Source organism: Mus pahari, chromosome 15 (assembly GCF_900095145.1).
Source record: "Mus pahari chromosome 15, PAHARI_EIJ_v1.1, whole genome shotgun sequence".
In the NCBI taxonomy this organism is placed as follows: domain Eukaryota; kingdom Metazoa; phylum Chordata; class Mammalia; order Rodentia; family Muridae; genus Mus; species Mus pahari.
In genome coordinates this window covers 37,301,121-37,313,271 of record NC_034604.1, presented here as the reverse complement: position 1 = coordinate 37,313,271, position 12,151 = coordinate 37,301,121, and positions in this window count along the sequence as shown.

Below are 12,151 nucleotides of genomic sequence, written 5' to 3'. Positions count from 1 at the left end.
AAAAAAAAAAAAAAAAAAAAAAAAAAGGAGGGAAAGTCAATGGGCTAGCATTCTCCTTTCTCTACCTCCTGACCCAGCACAGAGTTCTGTGCTCTGGCTCTCGCACACTGAAAACTCTGACACTGGATACAAAATAAATCTTCTCTCTCTTAAGTTGTTTCTATCAGGTATCTGACCTGTGAGGAGAAAACTATCTAATACAGAAAGCTGCCACCCAGGAGTTACATTCTTGCTAACCTGGTAGCTCTCAACCCTTTGTTTGCTTGAAGGGGTTTGGTAGGGGAGAGGTAGACTAGAGAAGCTGAGAGTGTAGTGAGCAGAGCTTAGTGGAAAATTCTGTCTGGAGGTCAATGGACTAGACGCACAGGAGTTCAGTGGACTAGACTCAAAGAACAAAAGCTTGGTCTCCTGAGGTTTTTGATACAAATGAGGTCTCTATTGGGAACTTGACTAAAGATCATTTGAATTCTATTCTGTCTGTGTCCATAAACTTCGTGTGTGTAGGGAAACATGGGTGACAGACTCATTTGGTGGAAGACATTTCAAGACAGCATAGCATTTAGTTAGGTGTCATGGTTATTTTGTTTAGTTGGGTTCATAATGAGACTCAAGACAGCAAAAGATTTTGAAAACCATATGGCCAGAAAAAGGATCGAGTTGAATGCTGTAGAATTATCATTAATTAAATTAAATTAATGAATTAAAAGGTAACTATTATTAAAGTGATGAGTGCCAAGGTCAGCGAGATGACTCAGTCATCATTCAAGCCTGGCATGAAGCTTGGGGACCTAGGTTCCTCAATTGGCTCCCCAAATCTAACACATAGGAGACAAATGACTCCCACAGTTGCTCTCTGACCTTCACATTCAGATCATGCCTCACCCAGAAGATAAGTAAATTAATTCATTCAAAGTTTTTTTTTACTAGACAATGTTCATCCAGAGAACCCAGGACCCACACAGCAGCTAACAACCATCTGCAACTGCATGTCAGAACATGATGTGCCCTCAGTGCTACAAATGGAGCTGCAGAGTTTTGTTTTTGCTCTCCTAGGTTTCAGTCTTGATTTTGTCCCATCCTTTTGTTCTATGCTCTCCTTCCTGTCTTTTGGAATGTGATGTTCACCTGGTATCATTGTCTATTGGATGTAGAATATTTCTGGATTGTTACCAGAGCTCACAGCTAAGGATTTTCTTGGAGACCCAGAGATTTTATTGAACTTGGACTTTTCTTCAATCATGTTGAAACTTTTAAGGCTATGGGAATTCTTGAAGTTGGATAGAATGTTTTGCATTATGAGATATGATATATTGGAACACTTAGGGGACAGAATGGAATGTTGTGGCTAAAGTGGTGTATTTCAGTGTTAAGTAACAAGGAGTAGATTGTGGTTGTCAATCCTAAGGATCACCTAACAAAGCCAGGTGGTGGAACACACCTTTAGTCCAAGCACTCAGAAGGTGGAAGAAGGAGGATCTCTGTGAGTTCGAGGCCAGCCTGGTCTATAAAGACAGTTACAGGCCAGCCAGGGCTACACAGAGAAATCCTGTCTTGGAAAAAAAAAAAAAGAGAAAACTTTTAAGAAGGACACATGTGAGGTGTTTCTTGAAAGGATTGATAGAGGAGAGAAGATCCACCTTGAATCCAAGTGTCATTATCCCAAGGGCTGGTATACACAAAGGAATAAAATGGAGAAAAGGAGGGGACAGGGGAGATGGCCCAGTGGTTAAGAGCATTGGCTGCTCTTCCCAAGGTCCTAAGTTCAATTCCCAGCAACCACATGGTGGCTCACAACCATCTATAATATGATCTGATGCCCTCTTCTGGTGTGGCTGAAGACAGCTAATACACACACACACACACACACACACACACACACACACACATATATTTAACAATGGAAGAAAGACAGCTAGCATCCCCCTTCTCTCTGTTTCTTGTCTAGCCCAATGTGACTAACTCCACTCTCTGCTTATGATGAACTGAACCTAGGGCCTCGTGCATTCAAGGAGAGTGGTCTGCCACTGAGTTATATCCCCCCTTTATTAATTTTTTTCAATTATCTTATGTGTATAAGTGTTTTGCCTGCATGTACGTATGTCTACCATATGAGTATCTGGTACCTTCAGAGTCAGAAAAGGATCTTGGATCCCTTGTGAGCCTCCATATGGATGCTAGGAACTGGTCCCCTGTAAGAACGACAGTGCTCTTGCCATTTCTCCAGATCCTCCACTCTTATTTTGAGACAATTCACTCTATGTAACTAAGCCTGGCCTTGGCCTTGAGACCTTCCTGTCTCAACCTCCCCTGCAGCCTGCACACACACACACACACACACACACACACACAATGATTCCTTTAATGTATATGAGGAGAGAAGAGATGGCTCAACACTTCAGAGCATTTGACCTCTCCAGAGGGCCCTGGTACAATTTCTAGCACCTACATGGCAGTTCACAACCATCTCTACGAGTTCCAGGGGAATCCAACATCCTCTTCTGTCCTTACCAGGCACCTAGCATGCACATGGTGCACAAACACACACACTTTTGTTTTTGCTTGCACGTATGTTTGTATACCACATTTGTGTCTGGCATGAGTGCTGGCCAGAAGAAGGTATCAGATTCCCTGGCACTGGAATTACAGGGGACTGGGAATCTAACCAGGTCCTCTGGAAGACTCCTGAACTACTGAGCCATTTCTCCAGCCCTGCTCTGTTATCTCTTCAAAAGCATGGGACAATGAATGTCTGCTCCTTCAAAGACACTGGAGACTTTTTAGAGGGAGAGTCTTATCTGTTCTTATGTGTTCCAAACAGTCCTTAAGAAGTTTATGTAATTTTTGTTGAAAGAATGGACATATTAATACATCTTCTCCAGGATGGCCAGAGGGGTGCTCAATGTGAAGGGGAAGACAAGGTCCCCTGACAGTGTTTGCTTTGCTAGGTTCTAGCTTCCTCTTCTGGCACAGGGGCAATTAGTTGGAACCACCGGTAATCCCTACCATCAGCCCAGCCTCACCTAGGCATGCTGGGGAGGGGGTGGGGAGGATGCCAGGTAAGATGGCTTCGATAGGAGCAGCCCGAACTCAAGATGCCATCGCAGGAGGGCAGCTGGTGAGGCCACCCGGGCCAGGTGTCTGCAGCCTGCCTTGCCTTCCTCTCTCTTTCTCTCAGTTTCTTTCACAAACTTCTCACATGTAACTGCCGCCTGCACAGCTGCCACTGGACTCGCCTGTCGGCCGCTGCCTCTCATTGTCTGCCCAGCCCAGGGAGGATCCGAGATGCCCAGAGGGACCAGGGAGCCAGAGGCCAAGCATCCCAACTGTGAGACACACGCGAGCGCTGCTGCAATGCCCCCTCCCCCGTGCTGCGAACAGGCTTAGTGCAGATCCTTGCCTTGTACCAGCCTCAGTTTCTCTATCTGGAAAGCCAGTCGAAGCTCAGTGGTAGAGTTTAATTTACCTAACAGGTGGGAGGCCCTTATTTCCAGCCCTGCATCATAGGAAGTTCCATGATCTCAGACGCTTGTAATCCCTGCTCCCCTGCTCTTAAGAAACAAGAGAATTAAGTGTTCTAGGTTACCTTGGTCCTTGTGGACAAATGTCCCAAGAAAACGTAGAAAAGAGTGTGAGTGGACTGAGCCAAGGGGTCTTTAGGAACACTTTTCCGTTAAACTAACAACAAAAAAACAAAAACCACCACTGATTATGAGCGACTACCATTATTATAAATGTAGGTCAGATCCACAGATAAGACAACCCTTCACCTGCATAAACCTTTAAGAATGGGAACTTCTTCAGTGTGTGTGTGTGTGTGTGTTGAGACGGGGTTTCTGTATAACCCTGGCTATCTTGGGCCACTCAGTAGACCAGGCTGGCCTTGAACTCAGAGCTCTGCCTGCCTCTGCCTCTGGAATGCTGGGATTATATGTGTGCACCACCACGGGCCAGTGTAGAATGTAAGGTTTTAAAAAGGTAAATGGCTGGAGCAGAGAAATAAACTGGAGTGATGGTGTAGAGCATACACAGGCGGATAAGAAAAGACTCATCCATGAGAAGTAAACACTCTGCAAAGGACCAGAGGGGACACCAGGCTAGAGGGCTGATAAGCAAGAGGACCTGGGTGGTTGGAGGGGAAGGGAGAGCTTAGGCTGGCTAGAAGCTGGGTCCTGGAAGGAGAGAGACTCTGAGAGGAGTATGAAGTCCAGGAAGTGTTCCAAGCAGGACAGTGAGGTCTGCTCCCAGGCTACAGCCTTGCTGTCTATGCAGCCCTGGACACAGGAGGCTAGAAGAGCGAGAACAGTCCCCAGAGACCCTTAGGAGATTCAGAGACAATAGCTGGGATCTGACATATATTACCTGGCAGACTTTCCAATCACTGCATTCAGTGACAGCTTTTTTTTTTTTCTTTTCTTTTCTTTTCTTTTCTTTTCTTTTCTTTTCTTTTCTTTTCTTTTCTTTTCTTTCTTTCTTTCTTTCTTTCTTTCTTTCTTTCTTTTTTTTTTTTTTTTTTTTTTTTTAAAGTCTGTTCTTTCCAGGCTTTGAGAATAACTGTAAGCCCATAGCCATCCCTGGCCCACTGGGTCTGGGTTTACCTTCCTCTCCAGTTTTTAGTTGGAAAGTGGTGGTGAATGCCTTTAATCCCAGCACTCAGGAGGCAAAGGCAGGTGGATCTCTTAGTTCCAGGCCAACCTGGGACTACAAAGCAAGTCCTAGGACAGCCAGGGCTACACAGAGAAACCCTGTCTTGAAAAACAAAAACAAAAACAAAAAACGAGAGAGAGAGAGAGAGAGAGAGAGAGAGAGAGAGAGAGAGAGAGAGAGAGAATTTTCTCAGGTTCTCCTTATGACCTACTCGGTCTTTTTTCTATAGCCAAAGACTAGCTATTTCTTGTATCCAGGAAGCTTGGACATGCAGAGGAAGTTAGGGGTAGATGACAGGACGCTGAAAGTGTGGGTTCTAGTATACACGAATGACTAACTGGCTATATGACCCTAAACCAGTAGCATGTGGGGGTCCAGGTCTGTTTGCTAATCTAGCTCCCCAGCTAGGGGTCTGGGGAGCCAGGTTGCACAGGACCTTGAAGGAAGTCAAGGTTCAAAGGGTGAGCTCAGAAAGATAGTAGAGGCCAAGTCTATCACTTAAGTGGGAACTGAGATCTACCTGTTCTTCAGGGTCCTCTACTGTAGTCACAAATTCTTACTGACAACACACCACCTCTGTGCCCAGCACATGTTGGGGTGGTGTCCCCCACTCACCCACAGTTATAAAACTTAGAGCCATGCAGTTATCCATTCAGCTTTCCGGGTGCTCAGGAACTAGAAGCAGCTTCACTGCCCCCTTTCTGTATGGATGGCTTTATGCAGCAGCTTAGTGACCTGGGCAGTGCTCCCACTAGGAGTTCAGCTTTTCACTGGCTGTTAAACTTCACTAAGAGCATCTCTTCTTTTGTGGAGGTGAGAACGGGGATCAGAGAAGTTAAATGTGTTCTGAAAGGTCACACAGAAATAAGTGGCAGAGATGGGATTCGAACTCAGGTTAGGGTGACTCAACACCTCAGCTACCTCCCACCTGCCCCACCACGGCAGCTTGGGGGGAGGGCATGTGGAATTCGTTCCCTTCTTCTTAAGTCCTGGACTCAGCAGCAATAAAAGCTATTAGCACTCTCCCTAAATTAAAAGAAAAAAATAAAGAAAAGAAAAAGGAATAAGAGAAATGTAGAAAAGGGTGAGAAAGAGAAAACAAGAAAAGGCTTTGCTCCCATCAGGGGGGAAGTCGGCGTCTCGACGCCTAGCTCCATGCCCTGATTTATGATAAAAAATTTAGAGGAAATCATTTATATTTTAAAGGATCTAAATAGCTGCATGAAAGTTTTATCTAAAGTGCCACTGTATTTATAGGCAGTTCTTCCATGCTGGAGGTAATTAATAGATGTATAAACGCGAGGCTCCCTCCTCTCCCGCCCACCAGGCTGCCTGGTGCCTTGGTACTTGGGGACTGTGCACAAGAAGGGGTGACAGGAGAAAGAGATGCGCACTGCACCTCAACTGTGCACCCCTGACCCAGCCCCAACAAAGGGAAGTCTTTGTTAAGCCCCTAAGCTCATTTGTGGTTACATGGTAGAGGAGTGGACGCAGCCAATCTGTAGCTCCCTCCGCCTAATTTTTAATCCTTTCAAGGATTCTCCAAGAGAGGGTCCAAAAAGCCGGTCCTGAACATGCACCAGATGACTCCAGGAGCTTCCCAATTCCTTGGGGTCCTGTTAAACAAAGTTCTAGACTGCCAGTCCCTACCTAACTTTCATGGGAGGCCCATTACCTGCCCCACGCCCACTCCCCACCGGCACTCCAGTCCAAGGTGCCTGGCGTTTGTTTTGGAAACGTGAGCCAGTTGCAAGAGGCCCCACAGCTCAGCTCTTTCTGCTTGCTTTAATTACGGCTGTGAAATATTGATGGTTTTGGTGCTGTTCTTGCCTGCCACACCTTAAGAGCTCGGAGAGAAGGCCAGGATGAACAGGTGAGGGGGCCAGGTGGTTTCCCTTCAGACAGCCACGCAGACTTACAGAGGTGTCGCTGCCTGAGAGCAACTCTCAGTCCTCAATAATTGATGGAGCTCCTGAGTTTGAAAAGGAAAAAAGATGCACCAAATTTAAAACACCAACGGTGATTCATTCGTGATTACACCTCGGTCATGGGAGGAAGATGTGTTTACAAGCTGGGTTGGAGAAAGAGTCAAAGAAGAGACACCCTTTCCCTCTTTGGCCATTGGGTCCCTCCAGCTGGTCGGATTGAGCAGCCTGGTGTGCCAGCTTATAAGGCCCAGAGAATTCCCTCCAGCCAATCACAATCCTTTCTCTTCTTAGAGCACCAAGCACAGGCAGGCCTTCCCAGAGGAGAAACTCCAGAGTCTGCTATTTTTCCTTCTGTGAGAACAGCAGTTTATCCGTTTCTCTTGCTCTCAGATCTCACTTTCTGAGAAACATAGAAACCTCTGTATGCCTTCCCAAGAGTCTTTTAAAACCTTTTTTGTTTGTTTGTTTGTTTTGTTGTTTTTGTTTTTTGTTTTTTCGAGACAGGGTTTCTCTGTATAGCCCTGGCTGTCCTGGAACTCACTCTGTAGATCAGGTTGGAGAAAATTTCTTTTTTTTCTTTTTTCTTTTTTTCTTTTAAAGATTTATTTATTTATTTATTATATGTAAGTACACTGTAGCTGTCTTCAGACACTCCAGAAGAGGGCGCCAGATCTCATTACGGATGGTTGTGAGCCACCATGTGGTCGCTGGGATTTGAATTCAGGACCTTTGGAAGAGCAGTCGGGTGCTCTTACCTGCTGAGTCATCTCACCAGCCCATGCCCGGCTTTTAAAACCATTTTTAACTGTCCCACACTAGATAGATTTATTTGTGAGAAGCACATTTTTTTCAGCACATATGTATGATGCATCCTGATTAGTTGACGGTAATTGGCATATTTGCTATCATTTCTTTATATTGAGGATATTCAAATTCCTCTACTACTTTGACATAGACATCACAATTGTCAGTCATGATAACGGATTTGTCTGATAACAAATAGAAGGGTCTGGAAAGAAATGCCACATTCTAAAGGGCTGTAAGTTTCCCCAATACATTACACTTCACGTTTATAACCTCCTTTTCTCCAAAGAGCACATTATACATAGCCGGCCAGTTTCATTACAGAAGGAAATGACTGCATCATTTGTAAGTGGTAAGTGGTCCTAATCGGAGGGGGCTTTGATGACAACAATGGGGGAGGGGGTATCTCTGTGGTGGAGAGTAGCCAAAGAGTTTTCAGCGAGTCTGAGAAGCCTTCTCTCAGTTGCCAGACCTTTATGGGAAGTTAGCATGCACTACTCTCTAGGCGGAGACTGGCGAGTGCTGAGCCCAAGACAGGAATGGCTTTAATCTCCAAGGGCCAGCAAGGAGGTTGCTCCAGGGACAGCTGATGGAACAGGGGGTTTCAGAAAAAGACTTTGTGGAGTGATAGATTAAATACGACTTACAAGCCAGGGCAGGCAGTGTGTGCTTTGCTCTGAACATTATGGAGATAAGCATTTTATTAAAAAGTCTCTCAGAGGGGCGTAAAATGCAAAGCCAAGCAGTTGCAAGTGGGGTTTGGGGGGGGGGGAGTCTCTCTTGCAGTCCGTCAGTCTCAGATGTTTTTCCCAGCTGGCCACAGCGCTTACTTCCACATTGTCTTCCAACCCACTTAAATGTCGCATCCTCACTGTTTTAACTGTATCAGTCTTTCCCCCAGATCTCTTCTGAAGCCCCCTTTTTGGGTGGCTTCTCTCCACATTCTTACCATTGGATACACCCTATAGCTATAGTTTACTTTCCTACTAGGCTGTTTGCTGTCATCCTAATAAACAGTAAAGTTGGTGAGGGCAGGAGCTAACATTAGTGAGTTCAAACGCCTTCTGCTACTAACAGTAAAACTCAGTAAATACATACTGGGAAGGTGGGTTAGACTGGGCTACATACGGTGTTTTGTTTGAGATAGGGTCTCATGTAGCCAAGGCTGACCCCCAAACTTTCTAGCTGAGGGTGATATTGAAATTTGGATTCTCCCATCTTCACCTACATGCTGAAATTACCAATGTTTACCACCACACCATTTTACACAGTGCTGGAGATTAAACCAAGTGTGTGGGTATCCCAGGCAAGTGCTTTCCCAATGAGCTACATCCTCAGCCCCTCCTTGAGTTTTGACAACATCCAATTCTCGAGTATTCAGAGGGTCATTGCCTGTGCTACTGGTGAAACATATATTTTGAAAACTTTAGTCCCGTCCATAGTTCATCATCCATGATGGACAGATTCCCATGTTGACAAAAGGTATCCAAGGTGGGCATCCAATATGGGCATTAAAATCAGCTCATACACTAGTTCTTGGCTTCCTGCTCAGGTACCATGACACTCTTCCTGACACTTGCATATAAACCCTACGGCAGGCATGGAGGAACACCCCTGTGATCCCAGGATTTGGTAGGTATTGACAGGAAGATCAGAAGTTCAAGACCAGCCTGTAGCCATAATGAGCCTATCTCCTCATTATTCACGACTATCTCACAATCCTGTGAGTATTTTTCACTACCTGAAGAAGAAGTAACTTACTTTAAGCTAACTTAATTCCTTTACCGGTTTGCTTATATGCCTTTATATAGCATATAAACTCCATAAAGGCAGACAGAGTAGGCCAATATTATTTGTTCTGGAATCTTCCATGCCTGATAAAGATGCTCAGTTATGTGAACTGAATAAACAAATAAAAGGGCAGAGCCAGTGGCCTGACTCAGCAAGTGGAGGTGCTTACAGCACAAGTCTGAGGCCCTGAGTTCAATTCCTGGAGGAACCTGTGTCTTTGTTTTTGCTTAAACAAAACAACACAATGATAACAACAAGAAAGAACAGTGATGTCGAGCATGGTGGCCCACACTTGTAATCCTGCCTGGCACTTGAGAGGCAGGGGTGGGGGCCTGGGGGTGGGGTTGTTCTGAGTTTGAAGCCAACTCAGTTCTAGGACAGGCTGGATTATACAGAGAGACTTTGTCGCAAAACAAACAAACAAAAACAAAAGGCAGAAACAAAACAAAATAACCAACCAAACACCAATAACTAAATAAAACTAACAAATATCATCTGTGGTGTCACACATCTGCAATCACAGCACTCTTACAATGAACTGAGGTGGGCAAGGGATAGCAACAGCTGTGAGGCCAAGTAGCCTGCTATATGCACCGCAGCAGAAACAACAAGGGAGAGCCCACTCCTGAGGAAAGAGAGAAGTGAGCTGCAGTTGTCCTCTGATTCCCCCATGCTTGCTGCAGCTCACGATGTGACACCCTGCCCCCCCCCCCCCGCACACAGACCGCCTGCTAGCGACATCATTCACATATGCGTAGTATTAAAAAGTAGATTAAAACCGACTTAAAGACAAAGAAAGGGCTAAGTGAGTCAGATAAACTAGGATGGGCCTGGAACTGCGGAGTGCGTTGACTGGCATTGCCCAGGAAACCCAATCCCAAGCCCCTCCTCCCTGTTAGACCACACTGCCTTCCCGATGTATGTGGGAAAAGATAACACAGAAGGACTGCAAGTTTTCTAAACCCAAATGAAAGGGGAAACGCTAAGCTCTTGTGGAGGGAAGAGGAATCGTGTCTGGGCTCGGGAACATCGCCGCTCTCATTGTTCGCCTGAGCCACTGGGTCAAGAAAGCTGATTTCTGACATCATAAAACTGATTAAGATAAAAAGGGGGGAAAAATTAAAAACTCGACACTGGCTATGACATGACTGTTCCATTGTACAATCTGATCGAGGAAATGTATCTAGGATTACCCAGACAGTCAATTATTCATGAGCTAAACGTCCAGGCATCAATTACCTGGCTTGATGCTCTTATTCATTAAGGAGATTGAGCAGTCCAACTTAACAAAGCTGGAGGAAGTTGCTAAGTAACAGAAGTTACCTGACCAGCCTCGACACTGCAGCCTCCACAATGTGAGTCTTTTCATGACAACAGAGGGCCCGGGGATCACCAAAGCGGGTGTTCAAGTGGTAAACAGCACAGGGCTAATTTCAGCCTTAGCAGAGACAAGGAAGCCTGCGTGAGTGGGTTGGGTTTGTGGAGAACAGAGGGTCTGCCGCCAACCTACATCCCTAGTCCCAACCAAGCCACTTCTCAAAAAGTATAAGACTATGTCACAAGATATTAATATTCTTAATAAATGTCAAGGATGCTTAGGTAGCATGTAATTAAACAAAAGCCAAGAACAAGTATTAAGATCTCCCTGGGAAATACAGATTCGTGGATTTTCTTTTTGGGTATCTATCTGAAACTGAATCTTAAAATTACTCTAGAGGAAATGTGTAAATAGGATCTAAGAATTCATCTAGAGAACATAGTATATTATGCCCAGTCTAATTTCTCAAAAATAGCAAAAACAAAAAACCCCAACTTGCTCTGCTGTATATAAAACTGTATAGTTCTATTGACCACCATCTTCAATGTTCTCCTGTATATGTGCTATATAGTATTTGATTTGATTTTGTGTTGTGATGTGTTGTGTTGAGACAGGACCTCCCTCTGTAGCGCTGACTGGCCTAGAACTATGTCAGCCAGACTGGCTTAAACTCCCAGAGATCACCTGCCTCTCAGCCTTCCACAATGTTTAGATTAGAGGCGCGGTACACCAACTCTGCTTTCTGTGTGTCCCTTTTAACATCAGGGGGGAAAAGCTGTGTGTATTATCTTGACTTTTTTTTTTTTTTTCATTTATTCTTGAGAAAGGGAGTTTGTGTTTTGAGCATTGGTGTACACAGCGTTTAACCCAAAATTTTTACTCCAAATTCAGGATGCTCACCGCAGAGTTGGCATCAGACTGGGTAGGTAGGGTTGGAAGAAGTGGCTTTCAGAATGTGAATCACCTTGTCAAAATGTAGTGCGACTCTCCAGCTCATGAAATCAGAACATCAACCAAGGGAGGACGCCTCTAAACACAGGTGCACACCATGCGCCCATGTGTGGTCCCTGGGTCTCTAGGAACACAGGCTTTCCAAGGAGACAGACCTAGGTTTAAGCCCTAGCTCCACCCTTCCTAGCTAACTGGCCTCCAGAGTCTCCCAGTTCCCATTTGTAACAATGTTACATGTGGCACGTACGGCCCTGGTCTCCAGGGCCATACGTGCCACATGCTAACTGTGTAAGTGTCAATGACGAGTAGTGACTGATGAGCTAGAGAGCATCAGACCAGGTGCTGAACATCTGTAGCAGGCAGTTTATAACAGAGGCATGCAAACTCCAGCACCAGACACACTCCCTTCCCTCTACCCCTCCATATCACAGGCTCAGTGGTCAGTGGAATTCCTTTCATCCCCTATCTCTTGGCACCTGGGAAGGCCTGATTTGGGGTGATATGTTGCAAGTTTGATTACTCGGGTCTGTTCTGAGCTGACACAATTTGGCTCATTTGTTTATTTACATATTGAAGATTTTGGTAGTCATTTCAATCCTGGGCACACTCTAGATGCTATGCACCATGTCAGGCATTGAGAATCAAGTAAATTACATACAGTTCTCATCTTCAGGGTGAGGAGGTAGGTATGGGATGTGCATTGTTAAAAATGCTG